We start from the raw sequence: 18,692 nt of genomic DNA on the forward strand, positions 1-18,692 counted from the left end.
AATATGCAATCACATGAACTTCACTGCATTTGAAAATTTCTGTAATTTTGTTTTGATGTTTAAACAATATTTGTAGGACCACCATTTTGTGTGTACATTAACTGGTCGAATAAATCATCAGTTAATTTCAATATAAAAATTTGGAGTTGGCTACGTCAATTATTCAGGAGTATTTACCCTTTTTCACCGTTTTACTGCTATTTGTTTTAATGCATCTTATATTTGCTTGAGCTCGCGTTACTTGATGATGCTTAGATGAACTTTGACAGAGGATCATGGGATAATACTTTCACTGCAGGGATTATAGCTCTTAGGCATGTAAGTATGTACGGCGTAACCCTATGGTAAAAAGTTCTTCGCAGAGATTGTTAATTAAAAAGCGATAGGTCAGGTAACTTGCGGTGTGCAAGCAAGCTACCTTATATGGTAATTAGTTGCTGTAATAAGGAGTTCCTGCAACTTTGTTGGGCATCGTGCTTGTTTTGGTGAATACAACTCCTAAAATGACGAGGAACAACCAAAATTATTAAGGATCCAAGAATTTTCAGAGGAAACAATCCATTTGTCGATTGCATTCAATTATATGTACCATTTCTGTGGTAACACATCAGCATCAGAGAGTGGCTTAGACATAACTGAAGGTACTAATGTATTTTTATGGACCGCTAACCCTGTTTAAAGAATTTAGTCTGCTGTTCTGAGCTGCAATTACCACACATCGCTCAATCTGAATTGCTTCAACCGATGATGACTCAACTCTGTCGTTGATATAATGGTGGCACGCCTCACTAAACTTGAAGAAGACAAAAAAATGGTCCATAAAAATTTAAAATGCCGCACCACCTTTCCGACGTTTGACAAGGCATGTAGAATCCTGATTGAGTTATACGCTGAGTGCAAAGTTTTCACATTGCAAATGCAGAGCCAAATGTTTTTAAACTCACGCAGAAATTGTGTCCGGAAACTGATCCATTTACTCTTTCACATTCCGAAATCAAGGATAAATTAGAGTCGCAAATTATGTTTCTGCAGCCAAACAAAATTTTTTTGATGTTTTAAGAAATCGAATATAGTTCGGAAATACCTAGCAGAGTTGCTGGGTTTAAATAAGGACTGTAAATTTTGGAGCGAAAATGGCAACTATGTAGAGTCTTACGAAGTTTCTCTTATTCGGGATGTGCCTGACATACACTCATCAGAAAATTATAAAGAGGGACCTATTTAGTTTAACTCTTCAGCCTTTATAGGACTCTGCAGCTGAAGCGATACCATGCAGAGACCCTGAAGTGTTCACGATGATTCAGCAGCCGTCTCACAAAGTGGTCATACGCACTTCTTCTCAGCGATTTGTTTCTTATTGACGAGGGATGTAGGGCACGACTAGGACATCAACACATGTAAACAAGATGACTCAACTGTCAACCGTTTTTGAGAAAATCGAGTATGAAAATTTTTAGCGTGATTGTACGAAGAAAAATTTCTTAAGGATATTAGAGATGAGAAACGATACACAAGAATTTTAAATCAAATTAGTACAGCAATTTTATTTATTTTATTGAAGTTACATTTGAGACAAGAGTAATGTATAAGCTGAGGAGTACTGCGCGAATCATAATGATACTGATCATAGAAACATTATTGCTACATACAGCACGTGTAAGAAATTCCTAATTTTTGCATGTGCGTGATTTTTTCAATATGCCTATCAGAATACAAACATGGTTCACATTCACAGACTTTCTTGGTCACCACACAGTTTCGTGGTTTACCACGCATGAATGTATAGCAGAGATATTTGATCCAGCTGTATGCTATAGGAAAAGGCAGGTAATATACAATATGTACAAGAAACAAGAGGGAACAATAAGACTGACAGAGTAAGAACGAAGTACTTGGATTAAAAAGGACGTAATAGAGGGATGCAGACTTGTATTGCTACAATTCAATCGACGCATCGAAGAAGCAATAAAGGAAGTAAAAGAAAGATCAAAGATGGAACTAAAATTCGGGTTGAAAGGATATCTGTGAAGGTTCGCTGATGACGTTGCTATCCTCAGTGAGGGTGAAGGGGAATTAGAGGATCTGTTGGATGGAATGAACGGTCTAATAAGTACGGAATATGGATTGCAAGTTGCCATGTCGGAGACTCCAGCCTAATACACTGGCAACACCTCGGGCGGCACCGTTACGCGGGCAGCCGACACTGCCCCTGCAAGTTTCAGCATCGCAGAAGTGGCAATACGCCGTCAAGACCGGCTATCAGGAGGAGAAGCTGGCGCCTGCAGATGGCGCCGCCAAGACGGAGGAACCTACTCTACTCAGCACACGACTCGACATGGAAATAGTTCCAACAGTACTTCATATAAGGCGGGAACAGGACAGCAGGAGTCAGTCAGGCTTCGAGAGCCTCCCCTGGTCCAGGAGACAGGTGGTACTCACCGCATCAAAAAGTATTGCTCGAAATCCATCGTTATGGACAATGGGCGCTGTGAGAAGACATCGTCGTTTCTTCTTCCGGACTCTCACGCTGGCTGATACCCAGGGACCTTAGCTCATGCAGCAGCACAGCGTGTTCAACATTAGTGATGTTATCCTCAATTGGACATTCCATCCTTAGGCCCCAATCTCTAAAGCTTACTGAACCTGACCAGAACAGTTGTCGACCTCGGACTGGACTCAAGCTTGCAGGCCATGAACTTACTATCCAGCCAGTAATCACTGCCCAAAGTAGCGTCCAGCAAGTGTTTATTCCCGAAGGTTCTGCCAGTGTTTTCTTCGTGAACGTAGTCTCCGGCCAGTTTTCACGATGCTTAGTCCCAAAAAGACCACATTGTTATCCACATTTATTTATTACCTATTGTGTTACTCTCGTTACTCTTGATACAGGCATCAAGCGCTTTTATCTTCGGAGGACCAAGCAACAGTTCCTGGAGGAAGAGCTCCGGGAAAATTATTGAGCATCATCTGTTACCAAGTACTCTTTAAAACAATGTTTTAACCAACAATAACTTCTTTTCCTCCACAGCAACGAGCTGCTAGGCTCAAAATCACATTAAAGATTAAACTTGAGCTTTCACCCCTAAGAAAACATATTGACTTGAAATACCAGAAGCAAAATTGTTCAGATATTCTTTAAAATTCTTTTTAATAGAAATTACAGCCCATCAAAATGTTAGGTATTAATATTTACATGGAAAGTCATACCGAGACTCACCATACCCTGAAAAGTACAATAGAGTAATAGAGCAGCGTCAGGTCAGGATACAAACCCACACACGACCTAACAGATCCCAGATATAGACCTCGGGACCGAGCGCCCCCGGCGACAACAAGCAAAATGAGGATAGTTAGTGCACTACAACATACATAACAAAGCTCTCTCTGGATGTGAACAGGTAAAAATAAATCCAAAGCCATTGCCCCACCTCTAAAAGAAACCCAATAACTAATGTTAAGTTAACATTAATTTGTCTCGCAATGCTAGTAAAAGTTAACAGGTGCGAGAGAAGTACACACTTGGAATTACTACCGAGCAAGGATCAAAAGTTATAAGTGTCTTAAGTGTATAACAAAAATTACCGTAATCATGACAAATGCAGAGGCAGTCTTCAAACTAATATCCACAGTTCTAGCTATATAAATGGCCTTTTATTAGCTTAATGATCATATCAAAACAATTGCCCTCACAGGATTGTTTTTAGCACAGTTGTGTATGTAACTTAACGGAGTGAAGCATCATTTAAGCATCACATAAAATATACCACTTACTTCTCTTTGTTGTTGCATCTAATGGGGGAAATACTTACTGGCTGCAAGAAACAAATCAGTGACATAAAGCGGATCCCTTTTCTTATGACCAGCATAGTGACAAAATGTGACTTAGAATTGGACAAAGGCCTCTAGGCTTTAAAATTAAGTCACCAAAACAACAGTCTGCACTTTACTTAAAATTAGATGCCCAAATGTTTTTAAAAAACGTTTACTCTAGCCATAAGACGATGTCCCCACAGGAGAGAATTCATCACATATTAAATGGAAAATTGGGCAGCGCAGTGCAACCAAAGAAAAAATTGAAAAACCAAGTGAAAGGCCAGAGCTAAGCTGCTTCAAATACAACCAACAGAGAGCAGTGGAGACAAGTCTGTAGAGAAAATACAAATGACGCTCACCGTAAACATAAGGAAGTGGAGGAAATGAGCTCTTTCCCCGACCAACGAACTCGAATACGTTGACTCAGTGGCCAGCAAAATCTTTTGCTGAAGGCATTCCGATAGTCTGGTGCAGAAGGAGCTCGATCGGTGGGCTTCGCCGTATGGCGCCTAATTCATCGGGAAGTACCAGCGTACTGCGCAGACAAGTACAGCCAGGCAGGACTAGGCTGGCCCAGCACGGCACGTCAACAGCCGCACCGCCCTGCACGGAGAACGACGTCCGCCAACGCTCACACAAGAAAAACGGTGCGCCAGCACAGCTGCTCAATTGTCTTCCAGGAAGCCCCTACGTTCCACCGGACACACCATCCATCATAACCTCCCAGCCCGGACTGCCTTCAAGCTCATACCACTTCGTCTCTTCCAAGAGAGAAAACCAAAGGCCCTCTAGCCGTCAAAGAAAGCACTCATATCGAACTAGGCGCACTGCTCAACTATATTCTTGGCCATTATTTCCATACCGTCTAATTACACTTTTTTGTTCTTTAAAATTGTTATATCCAGGATATTGTTCTAGTAAACCGGCAAAAGACCAAGGTGATGAGTTGTAGCGGAAATGAGATCAGCGAGAAACTTAATATCAGCCTCCCGAATCCCCAAAAATATCAAGCAATTATACGACATACACTGATGAGTCAAAACATTACGACCACCGCCCACTGCGAGCTTGTATGAGGGGAGCAGAGAGAAATGGAGGATCATTCTGGCCACGAGAAGTGGCACAGATGCGGAAATCCGCCGACTTAAGCGACTTTGAAAAAAGCCACACTGTTGCAGCCCAGTGTCTGGGAGCGAGCATCTCTGAAACGATGAAGCTGATAGGCTGTTCGTGTGCTGCTGTCGTGAGCATCTATGAAAAGTGTTTGAAGAATGCTGAAATCACGAGTAGGCAACGAGGAGTTGGACTTCCATACCTCTTCATATAACTTCGGATGCTTGCCCGCTCTCTAAAGCAGGAAGGGCGGCAATCTGTGACAGATCTGACGACAGTACATAATGCTGGCGCAGGCACAAGTATTTTGGAGCACACTGTTCAGCGCAAAGTGTTGAACGTCGTGTTCTGCAGCAGAAGATTTTTAGGTGTTTCTATTTTCACCTAACAACATCGTTAATTATGGTTACAGTGGGAACGGGACCATCGAGATTTAACCGCAGATCAGTGCAATTGTGTCACCTTGTCGGATGAATCCCGTTTATTGTTAAACCAGGTAGATGTTCGTGTCCTGAAACATCATCATACAGGCGAACGGCCACTCGAAACACGTAGCGCACCATGGACGCAGGCCGGTGGGAGAAGTATTATGTTGTGGTATATCTTCACCTGGGCTTCCATGGGATCTGCGGTGGTAATCGAAGGCACTATGACAGCTGTGGACAACGTGAACCATAATAGGGATCACCTCTAACCGTTTATGCTTGGTGCCTTCCCCAATAGCGATGGCATATTCCAGCAGGATAATTGTCCTTGTGACAAGGACAGAACCGTACTGCAATGGTTTGAGGAGCATGATAGTGAACTTACGTTGATGTCTTGGCCATAAAATTCGGCTTACCTCAATCCGATGATACCCAGCCTTGACGCTATCGACCGCCTGTTTCATGCACACAAACCAACCGTCAGTAAATTACGAAAATTGTGTGACCTGTGCATAGGAAAAATTGGAAATTTGTGATAAGTTCCTGTAGGACCGAACTACTGAGGTCATCAGTCCCTAGGCTTACACACTACTTAATCTAACTTTAACTTACTCTAAGGACAACACACACAGCCATGCCCGAGGGAGGACTCGAAACTCCGACGGGAGGGGGGGCGGGGGGGGGGGAGGTTGAGGCACCCGAACCGCGGCTAAGCGCCCTAGACCGCGTGGTTACCCAGAGCGGCTGCGTGTAGGTATCTGGTGCCACAAATCTCTGGAAACCTCAAGTATTTGTTGAATCCATGTCACTCATAATCACTGCTGACTTGCGTTCCAAAAGAGAATCAACACGCTTTTAAGATGATCATAACGTTTTGGCTCATTAGTGTATGATCCAAATAAAATGTAGACATTGCAGCAGACGGTTCATAATACGGAATCGGCGCTATTTTGTCACATAGATAACATGATACTGTCCACCCCTGAGTGTTCTCATCAAGAACTCGACACTTGCTCAGAGAAAATTGTCAGTTTGAGAAGAAGCTTCTTGCGATTCTTTTCGCGGTCAAAATTTTCATGAAGGTGTGTAAGGCCGCAGATTCATTCTCCTCATGGACCACACGCCTTTAACGTCTATCTCTGGACGAACAAATACTGTTATTTCCATGACAACTGAACAGTTGCAGTGCTGGGCGCTCTTTTTGTTCAAATTATAAGGATGAAATAATTTTCTGAACCATTGCTCAACACGTGACGACAGATCTGCTTCCACGACTCCCAGTAGGGCAGGACAAAAATTCTGAGTCTTCAGCAGATATATTTGTATGTTTTACTGTAGACTTAATTAGTAAAGGCACTAAAGTATTATCCACTGAGTTCTGATTTACTTGCAACGCTTATGCCGAAGTTTCTAGTTTCTCATAAGATTAAGCAACTCTTTCTGACAGAGTAGTCTTCAGGCAGGAAATTGATAATGCAACTGGAAATTAAACACTCACAGTTCCGAAAGGTGTCATTATGGCACACTCTCGATCAAGAAAGACACGAGTTGTTATTCCGGAAGTGATTAAAATGCCACATCAGTGCCATTGGGACTCAGTACGTAACAAATATATTGTTAGGGAGCATTGCTACTAGAAAAATATAGCTCTTCATCACTATTCGTATGGCACACACATGCAGTACATTTATAATACGAAATGAATATCACTGCATTAAAAAAATTAACTAAATATTAATTTTTGGTTTCTAATTCATTCCACTACCGTAGCACTGACACTCATAAAATCACTCCAGATGCCCTAATAGCATCGTAGGACGCACTCCTGCCTTACATGTCTGACAGACTGTTTCAGTGCACCACAGTCACAACTCGGAGACTCCACTATAACTCATTTATGGAATGAATCAGGGCACCGACCACGTTCAGTGCGAATTCCGTTTAAGTTGACCAACAGTTTTCTGTCAAGTTCGATATCCACGGTTCCCAAGATACATCTCTGGAACCATTCCAGATCCTGGCGATGCACTGGCAGTTCTTGTTCCAGAAATGTCTTACTTTGCTGTAACTTGTAGCTAGCTGTTCAGCGTACAGTACTGCTGTGTGTCTCGAACGAAGCCTATTACTTCGTAATGAGGCACGTCGTGATGAATGGGTAGTTCCTCATTCTCTTGAATATTGTGATAATCTCTAAGCAGGGTCTCAGTTCTGCGAATCTGTGGTGGGTAGATATTGCTTAACAGGGGAAGCCAGTACATAGGATTTCGTCTGATTGTGCCAGTAGACATGCGCATCGCGTGGCAGAGCTGCGCATCGATGAGGCTGATATGATAGCTATTACGCCACACTGAAACACCATACTCTGCGGCCGAAAAATCCAGTGTAACAGTCGATGTACGCAAAGTCTCCATTGCAGCCACCCAGATTGTGCCACACAGCCTCTCAGTGACGTTGTTGCAAGTTTTTATCTTGGCTGATGTGTTTTCCAGAAGTTCTCTGTAGGATACAGTCTGATGTCAAGATACTTGCGGTACTTATTGTGACGAAAAATATTTCCAACAAATTGCGCCTTCAGTTCAGTGTTAGCTTATTTGTTGTAAAACTGAAACGCACTAACTTTGCTCTTATTGATACTGGGGTTCAGCCTATGAATTAAGGGCCGCTAAGTTGTTTGTTAGTGTTTCTCTGACTGACCAAACTCTTATGATAGATAAGACAGAGCAAAATTTCGTTGAAGATGTTTTTGGAATGTCAGAAATATAAAGGATGGACGGGAGAGATGAGTGAACTGAGTCCTGTGGCATGGTTCAAATGGCTCTGAGCACTATGGGACTTAACATCTGAGGTCATCAGTCCCCTAGAACTTAGAACTACTTAAACCTAATTAACCTAAGGACATCACACACATCCATGCCCGAGGCAGGATTCGAACCTGCGACCGTAGCAGTCCAGCGGTTCCGGACTGCAGCGCCTAGAACCGCACGGCCACCACGGCCGGCCCTGTGGCAGGCCATTGTGTAGTTTCCTTACTAGCTTCTATTTTCACCCAATCAAACCTGAAAGTATCGATTACTTATCATGTTATTAATAAGTGATGCTGTTGTTCGGAATTTAATTGCTTTCAACAATTTTTAAAACATCCCTTCCCGTTAAGCCGGTGTCATACGCTGCGGTAAAGTTGACACACGCTACAGATGTTTTTAACTGCTCCTGGAAACCGGCCCTTATTATACTTGTCAGAACTAGCGCGTGATCGGTGAAGCCTAAATACCCCTTGCTCTATTGGAATGTGTTTAAAATACACTCACTTATTTTATCTTAAATACGTCTCTTTAACAACTTAAACGTGCAACTAAGCACTTGGCCGAATGTTCTGGGGGATATCTGATGGTTTGTTAGGTTCCAAGATAACCATAGTTTCTGTATTTTTCAGCTCTTTGGGAATTGTTCCTATGTTCGAAATAACAGAGAAGATGAGCGTCAACCAGTGTTCGATATTTTATGCAAGATGGTGTAAAATTTCTGAATGTACTCGTATATTGTCAGAACCCCGGAGCCATACCACTTTTAACCTCTCCTAAAGCTATGTCTGTTTCATCTGGTGCGAGTGGGGAAGAGAATTTTGAATCGCTTCGAGACATATCTTAGATTTGTTAGTTATTTTTTGTCTTGGAGGTATACTGGCCATACCTGGACGTTTTTACTATATGGTTAGCAATGTGACTGGCTGAAATACCAAGCTTCTGATGAGATTTATTAAAGGAGCCAAACAATTTATGGAATACAGACCAAGCCTTCCCATGTGAAAGTTTGAAATTCAGGTTTTCTGCCGTCTCAGACTAGCGCACGTTCTTGCATTATCAAGACTATTAAGAAGTTAATCTGCAGTGACACTGTTTTTACTTCTGTTACACTGTTCCCATAGGCGTTCACATAACTCATCCGACCTCAGGGATATAGTCTCTCCTATACCCACTACAAATTTATTTCTTCTCAGATGCAAGAACAGCTTCAACAAAGCGGCTGTAGGTAAGAGGTTTTGATGGAATGAAAGAAATATACTTTTTTCAGGTGATTCAAGAAACCGTGGCGGTTTGCCTATCTAAAATTCCATCTAGGTTGTGGCACTGAGTTAAGCAGTGTGATGAATTAGCCAATATTGAATATAACAGGTCTTTGTTGGCTATGTGGGTAGTCTGACAAGACTTTTCTTGATGTATGAACTTGTTGATCTCTACGATCACGGGAGACAATACAGAGATCTTGGATATAGCCTCTCTGCCATGAAGCTGATCTAAATGTATCTCAATCCTTGACGTCAAATACTAGGTAAAGGTTGTTATTTTCAGCCAAATAACAAGTGCATTACCCCAGTCGTTGTTCCATCCATACATTCATTGCTCGTGCTGACTGTTAAAGTCACCAACCTGTATTGATAGATGAACAGTAATTGGTAGCACATTTGGTGGCCACTCTATATTAGGTGCTTTCTAGATATTATGGATGGAGAGCACTTCAAGTTTTGTTGAAGCATTATTAATTTCATCAGCTGTGTTTGCTGAGATTAGGTATGGATGATCTGCGTTAGCTCTAACATGAGTCGCAAGGCCATAAATATTATGGTAAGTTGCACCAAAAAGCTCATAGCCGTTTATCTTGCTTTTGACGAGATCAATGCGTAGTCTTGTTCGTTTTTTAAAAAAAAGTCAGGGGAGATAAGGAAAGTATAAGTACTTTATTTCAATTTCTATAGTAATGTGTCACGTCACCAACAGCTTTACCCTTCTTGGGGAAAGTGTCTTACGAAAATCTTCTTCGTTTGATGCTTGTGTTTCCTGGATTAAAACCACGTCAGTATTATTACTTAAAAGCAATTTAGACAAGTGGTCACTTTTAGCTCAGCTAGTTCCTTTTATATTTGGTTTTTAAACAAGGACTGAGGGTCACAACTTTTTGCACATTTGGTGCTGACATAAAATATAGATAATATAGATACAGAAGTAGTAATAATGCTGGCTAAATGCCACTTACGGCAAAAATGCCAGACAGCTCTTTCTTGACAATACTGTCCGTGAGCAGTGGCACCAGAACCCATGGGATCTTTACACGTCGATTTTGGAGGACCATTTTTAGGAAGTTTGTGGCTCATCGTTATCGATCCATTTTCTAAAGTTCCACTTGTGATTCCCCCAATGTGATCTATTGCTCCTACAGAAAATTTAAGGCTTTATAACGGATCTTCTCCATTGACACACTGCCAAAAACAAAGTCACGGAAAACGGCACTTAGTTTTCACCTCCGGAGTTCAGACATTTTAATCAAAGAAATCGCATTTCACACTTACAGTTGATACCCTTTATCATGAAGCCAACGGGTTTGCAGAAAGATTTGTACAGACTACCGAGTCGCACATTACAAAGCTCTTTCTGTAGTACAATAAGCAAAGCGAAGCAAATCTCCGCGTTACGGCCCAGACGGGAAAATTGGGGCCGACGGACTACAGTGTCATCCGCTGCCACAGGCGTCATTTGGATTCGGTATAGAGGTTATGGGATCAATACACTGCTCTGTCGGTTGTCGTCAGCTTTCATGACCTCGGAGCCGCTACTTCTCAATCAACTAACTCAATCAATGGGCATCATGCCGCTGAGTGCACCCCGTTACAGTCCTCCAACCAAAGAAAAATCCCTGGCAGTACTGGGAATCGAACCTACAGAATATGCATATGAGTCAGACAGACTCACAACTGAGATATGGAGAAGGACTAGCACGCTACACTTAATGCTTTATTATTTTCTCCCTCAGCATGGGGCCACTCCACATTGGAGACCATGTCACCCTTTAATGTCGATTTTGGGAGACAAAGAAGGAGTTTCCTCACAGATTGTATTTCAGATTGTTTCAAAACAGTCGGGCGCCCCACGGTAACGATAATGTCAACTAATCTTTGTAACATCAGCGAGCTAATTGCATAAAAGAAGCTGAGCTTTTTTCACTAAAAAGGCTTTTATCAGAGCTAGCTTTAGTGACAAAGTCGACAATTATAGGTGGCATTTGTGTAGGCAAGGAATTTTTAATATGGAATCTGTGCTAGGAAACAAACTCTGATGTCCTCCTGCTACATGAAACACAGCGAAGACCAGAAAGCTGAAGACCTCGTGTTCAAGGGATGAAGCTAATACTAGAGAGACCACACGAACGATATAGACATGTAGTCCTTGCTAAGGCGAGCAGTAAAGTAATTTCAGCAACTAGAACTTGTTAAAATGATTTTGAGATTCTCACTGTCAAGGTCAAGCTGTGCACGGTAACTTCCTTCTGTAGACATTGAGAAGCCAAAACTTTTCCAGTGTCAGGCCTTAGGATTTGTTTGCGGCGATCTTGGCTGCCATAGCACGACCTGAAATGCTCTTAAACAGCTGTAAATGGTGAGAGAACAATGGGCAGAACACGTGAATTTAAAAGTAATAAATGTTCCAAAACATCTAACATCGTTCAGCAGTGGAAGAAGGCACAGAGGATGCAACCCAAGAAATATCTTTGTCAGTGACAGAATCAATTGCCAGACATAAAAAATTTTGGGAAACCCGATATCACGGACGTATTACAGACCAATAACTTTCATAGTCAGCGCGGCTGTCACACCCCGAGTACCTCTCTTTAAAAGAAACTTTAATTTTAAAATATCCAAATGGCAGGGTTTTATGGAAAACATGAATTGAGAAATCATGCCTTTGGAACTATGAACCAGTTCATAACTTTGTTCTGCTGATTAAGGAAGTTATCCATAAAGTAAATGCCGGAGGGTTGTAGCACTGAATATATTGCGAAACTTGAAGAAGGATCTACAGAACTACGTTCGATGTACGACGAACATGCTTTCTCAGAAGACACAATTCAGCCAGGTGAAGAGGTGAACGGGTAGATGGTTCACACTGGCAATGAATCCCGACACAAATCAAAACAGCAGGCGAGCGTGGAAGTGAGTAACAAGTCTGCAACGATCCTGCAATTCCAGTGATCCAATTGGAGTAGCTAGTGACAGGATAGCTTAAGTCCTTCTATGAAATGTAAAAACATCATTTAAAGAGAGAAAAAGAGTGATGGAAAATGGAAATGATTGTATGGCGTTGTTGGCCGGGAGGCCCCATGCGCGGGAGTTGGGCCACCGTATTGCAAGTCCTTTTTAGCTGACGCCACTTCGGCAACTTGCTGGTCAGTGATGATGAAAATGATGATAAAGGACACACAACACGGGCCCCCTGCGTGGTAGGCGGAAACGCTACCGCTGCGGTACCAAGGCGGACGTCCAACGTCATGTGAGTAATGTAGTGAACACTCTCTCCACATCATTAAGTACTGAAGAGTTAAGAAGAAGGGTTTACCAAATGAAGGAACACAAAGCTGTTGGACTGTTGGCTTGGACGATATCCTCACTGCGCATATGTGGCCTGCGGCTCTAAAATGGTTTGCACTGTTAATGAGTAGCTGTATCAATACCATCCACATTCAAGAACCCTGGAAGAAAGCCAAGATGATAGCCTTCCTAAAACCAAGGAAAGAACCTACAGATGCACAAAACTTCAGGCCTGTGAATCATCTTTGTTATATCTATCAGATACCTGAAGGAATGGTTCTTCCCAGAATTTTTTGCACAATAGAGACCAAAATCACGACAGAAGAAGCACGATTTATGCTTTTCAAATTATGTTGTGGCCAAATACTTAATCTCACCCAACACACAGAGGGCAGTTTCGAAAGGAAGCAGATAACTGGATCGCTTTTATAGATCTCTTGGCTGCGTATGATACTGTCAACCATATATGGCCAGTCTTTCAATTTTATATGACTAAGGACTTGAAAATGACAAAATTACTGGAATATCTCCATCAAAATAGACGTTTCTGTGCGACTCTATGGAGGAGGAACAGCCACTGGGGAAGGTAAGGGATGCCCTACCCTAGAGCAATGTCCTGTCACCGCCGGCGCTGGTGGCCGAGCGATTCTAGGCGCTTCAGTCTGGAACCTCGCGACCGCTACGGTCGCAGGTTCGAATCCTGCCTCGGGTATGGATGTGTGTAATGTCCTTAGGTTAGTTAGGTTTAAGTAGTTCTAATTTCTAGGCTACTGATGACCTCAGATGTTAAGTCCCATAGTGTTCAGAGCCATTTTGTCCTGTCACCAGTTTGACATAACATCTATACAAATGACTAACCTATAAACTCTGAGGCGAGACGGTTTATATACGACGACGATACTTCCGTGGCCGCACAAGGAAACTGGTATGGTGAAGTGGAAGGAGAACTAATATGGACTCTCGAAGACTTGCCTGTCTACAACAGAGAAAACTTCCTCAAGCCAAATCCCTGTAAAACTTCCACCTTAGAAATAAAGAGCCACCTAGCAATTGAAAGAGATGTGACAAGGCCAGGAATTCAACCATGATGACTCGCCGAAGTATTTCGGTATCCGACTTGACAGGACTGTATCACTGTTAGAACGTTAAGGGCAAAGTATGTGCGGGGAATAATCTCAAGCTCGAAATGGGGCGCTCATCCTCAAATTCTTAGAAGAATGCTTCTCACACTTCGTTTCTCTATAGCAGAGTATACAGCAACTGTATGGTACAACTTTGCTCACACCTGACATATCGACGTAGCAATTAATGAGACGGAGAGCATAGGGTCTGGCTTACAGTTCAACCCATTTACAACCTGGTCGGCATAGTTCCAGCCGCAGTCAAAAGGCAAGTTACAGCTGAGCTCGAAAGAAGGAAAGAATCTGATGATCACAGGCACCCGTTATACAGCTACAAGATACAGCACAGCCGACTGAAATTGCGGCAAAGTTTTATGCGAATGACCGATTCTTGAAACGAGTCAGCTGAGATACGACGAGAAAATCAGTACTATATCAGCTAGATAGCTATAAATCCTAAAGAACAACTGGCTCCTGGGAATCACTACTGCTTCCAACATGTAGGTCGCTTAACCGCTCAAGAACTGACATCACATCGTGTATCATCCAAAGAAAATAGGGATATAAAGAGAACGATTTCTGTGAGTGTGGTGCAAAATGTGAATATTGGCAGACATTACCATAGCAAACGATAAATCCACCCATGTGGTTGATTATGGGAAATATGCACTATACTTGATGACCCAGACACGTAAAGTAAGTACGTAGTGTCAGATTTAAGACCAATTGTGCATTCTCAGCTACAGCTTGGACAACATGTTGTTGTTGTTGTTGTTGTGGTCTTCAGACCTGAGACTGGTTTGATGCAGCTCTCCATGCTACTCTATCCTGTGCAAACTTCTTCATCTCCCAGTACCTACTGCAACCTACATCCTTCTGAATCTGCTTAGTGTATTCATCTCTTGGTCTCCCTCTACGATTTTTACCCTCCACGCTGCCCTCCAATGCTAAATTTGTGATCCCTTGATGCCTCAAAACATGTCCTACCAACCGATCCCTTCTTCTAGTCAAGTTGTGCCACAAACTTCTCTTCTCCCCAATCCTATTCAATACCTCCTCATTAGTTACGTGATCTACCCACCTTATCTTCAGCATTCTCCTGTAGCACCACATTTCGAAAGCTTCTATTCTCTTCTTGTCCAAACTAGTTATCGTCCATGTTTCACTTCCATACATGGCTACACTCCATACAAATACTTTCAGAAACGACTTCCTGACACTTAAATCTATACTTGATGTTAACAAATTTCTCTTCTTGAGAAACGCTCTCCTTGTCATTGCCAGTCTACATTTTATATCCTCTCTACTTCGACCATCATCGGTTATTTTACTCCCTAAATAGCAAAACATCTTTACTTCTTTAAGTGTCTCATTTCCTAATCTAATTCCCTCAGCATCACCCGATTTAATTCGACTACATTCCATTATCATCGTTTTGCTTTTGTTGATGTTCATCTTATATCCTCCTTTCAAGACACTGTCCATTCCGTTCAACTGCTCTTCCAAGTCCTTTCCTGTCTCTGACAGAATTACAATGTCATCGGCGAACCTCAAAGTTTTTACTTCTTCTCCATGAATTTTAATACCTACTCCGAATTTTTCTTTTGTTTCCTTTATTGCTTGCTCAATATACAGATTGAATAACATCGGGGAGAGGCTACAACCCTGTCTCACTCCTTTCCCAACCACTGCTTCCCTTTCATGCCCCTCGACTCTTATAACTGCCATCTGGTTTCTGGACAACATACGATGCAGAATTTTTGTAAAGAAAATTATATGTTACTTGTTACAGTGTGTAAATAGGGAATGAAATCCTGGGTTGTAGGCACACTCATGCAACAGCTTGCCAATGTCATGTGTATCACCAAATAACGAAACCGCCTTGCTCACATACGCATAGAGGGTGGTTCAGTTGCCCTTACATGTGGATTTTATGCAACCTACAACACCTTCAAAAACCATGCACAAGATTTTAATATTTTCTCGCTCGCTATACACGCACTATTGTCGTACACAAAAAATGAACAGGACCTTTTCGTAGGAAATTTAATGTAGTTCAATTTTCTATTGTGATAAGTTTTTGCAGAGGTCATAGTTTTAGAGTTACTCAATAAAACACATTTGGAGGTAAAGCCGCGCGGGATTAGTGGAGCGGTCTAAGGCGCTGCAGTCATGGACTGTTCGGCTGATCCCGGCGGAAGTACGAGTCCTCCCTCGGGCATGGGTGTGTGTGCTGCTCTTAGCATAAGTTAGTTTAAATTAGTTTAAGTAGTGTGTAAGTCTAGGGATCGCTGACCTCAGCAGTTTGTTCCCTTAGGAATTCACACACATTTGAACATTTCGAGTGGCAGAATACGAAAATGTTGCTCATTGTATTTGAAGGCGTTGTAAGTTACATAAAGCTCATAGTAGCTTGCAGCTGCCCGCAACTCTTCCACTCGCAGTGTGGTCCACATGAGCCAACTGGTGACGTTCAGATGGAGAAATGGTTCAAATGGCTCTGAGCACTATGGGACTTAACTTCTGAGGTCATCAGTCCCCTAGAACTCAGAACTACTTAAACCTAACTAACCTAAGGACATCACACACATCCAAGCCCGAGGCAGGATTCGAACCTGCGACCGTAGAGGGCACGCGGTTCCAGACTGTAGCGCCTAGAACCGCTCGGCCATTCAGGCCGGCTCAGATGGAGACGGACGTCGCAGCTGACCTCACAGACGAGCCTATGGATATTGGCATGACCTATACTTGACACATGGCCTCCTCACAGAGGCTTCTGATACGTATTCCTTGATGCTACAGCCAAACGACAGGGGCAGCTGCAAGCGTTCACCAGCCACATTCACACGTTGGCAAAACAAGGAAACATGAAGCTTCATCAGTTCCACCTCCCACCATCAGGGTAGGGATGCTGGGTACACAGTCGCATACTGCAGAATGATATCATCAGAGGGCGCCATCATCTAGGCACTCTCCACGCCATGCGCTATCCAGTTCTGATGCCATCTGAATGGCGTTCATGAAAAGGAACTACGTATTAATGTTTCGACAACAAGATAAATAATTTCGCGCCATTCGTCTATAGCAATATTAACTGCCACAAAGGGTCTTCATACTTGGAACTACCTTCTGTTTTCGCCAATGAGATCGCAGGTGCTAGTTTATTCCATCTTTCGCGGATAAATGAGGATGCATAACTGCATTCTGCCAGTTCGTCCAGTTCACGCAGTTCCAGTTCCACTATGCACACTTATCTAAAGTTCCACCCGATGAAGATCTTCAGTTGCTGGTGTTACAGCCAGCCACTGTAAACTAGTGGTGGCAGACGGTGAACACTGAGTGTCTTGTGACATTAAATATTCAGAGCCAGAACTCAAAACTGTTGGGTACAGCAGTCCAGACTAAACTTCCATGGATTAAACAGTTCTCTTTCAATGTATTAGGTTAGATTAGCATGTAGGACTCTGAATACTGGGTTACCCGCCATTTATCACTAAAAGTTGAGTATTCCACTGTGCATTGTACTAATAAATGTTTATCAGTTGTTTATTTCTGCTGCCCATTCTAATTGTGTCTTAGATATAAGGCCCTGTGAGTTGCTAGCGCGCAAACCAGCTACCTTGTCCAGCCACTAGTATTGTGTAGAGATCCCTCCTGCAATCTTGGATGCTGGGCAGCGAACTTGGTGAATACGACGATAATTCTTTTCGTCCGTTTTATCACTTCTTATGAAGCAGCTGGATCAATGCAAAGCACCAGCCACAGGGAAGCACATCAGTTTCTCAGATGTTACGGATATCTCTACTAGTGAATCAGTCCTCTACGTTCTTCCAAACTTGGGCAGTTATCAGGATTTCCCCTCGTATCTTGTTGTTCAGTTGTGAGTATATGAGATGTTTAATTTCCTCTCTTGTGAGAGAGAAAAAGTAAAAAAGTAAAGTTGTGTATCATGATGGGCTGGGAGACCCCTAGGGGCAGGGTCAGTTACTTTAATTGGAAAGGTATCTCCTATCGTTCGGGCACACTGCCACATTCACTTCACGAAGTATGAGATTTGTGTATGAAATACATCTGACCTGTGTAGCTGACTGAAATTGATGGACGTGTATTGTTGTGTCATGTTTGCGCTACATGTTGATGAGAGAAGGGAGGGGATGGTACCAGGTGCCGGCGCGTAGCCTACACCTCGCGAATAGCATCATGGGAGCAGCAGAGCTTAATGTCCGCATGAGACGGACGGATCACCATCAATAGTGTCGCATGCCTTCACTCCGCGAGACACTACGAAGAGGTTTGGGATTTAATACAGGATGTTGCTGCAAAGCCTGATGATCAGGAAGCTTCCGCCATTACACTTCTGCCCCTTTTCAGGAAAGGCAAAGAGCTCATGCCTTACCCCGGCGGTCAGTTATCCAAGTGCTGGCCACGCCCGAGTTGATTAAGTTCGGAAAACTGACGGCAACTGGTGTATTCAACGAGACAAGTTCGTTGGCTTGTGGGAGGTGAGGACGAAAGAGGGTACAGTTTTCGAAATTTAAACTGAGTTTTTGGGCTCACAGTTGAGGGATTAGAACAGATCTGCCAGGATATTATATAAAAATGTTGTATGTAACTTTAGCGCAGGCGCGTTCGAAGTATAAATGTACTGCATTGTACTTACTCTGATTAGGTTTGTAGGCTAATGTAAGTCTCCGATGTCTTCCGCGATCTAAAAGCTTCACGTCTAAAGCAATTCACCCGTCGGCAGTTTTCACAGCGTGTTCTCTCGCGTGTAAGGATTTTGTCGTTTTCTTCGTTCAACTGTGAATTCCATTTTCCGTATACGACTATGACTACAGCACTTTTTTTTCAGCTTGATTCTTTAAG

This window comes from Schistocerca nitens, chromosome 4 (assembly GCF_023898315.1).
Source record: "Schistocerca nitens isolate TAMUIC-IGC-003100 chromosome 4, iqSchNite1.1, whole genome shotgun sequence".
Taxonomy (NCBI): domain Eukaryota; kingdom Metazoa; phylum Arthropoda; class Insecta; order Orthoptera; family Acrididae; genus Schistocerca; species Schistocerca nitens.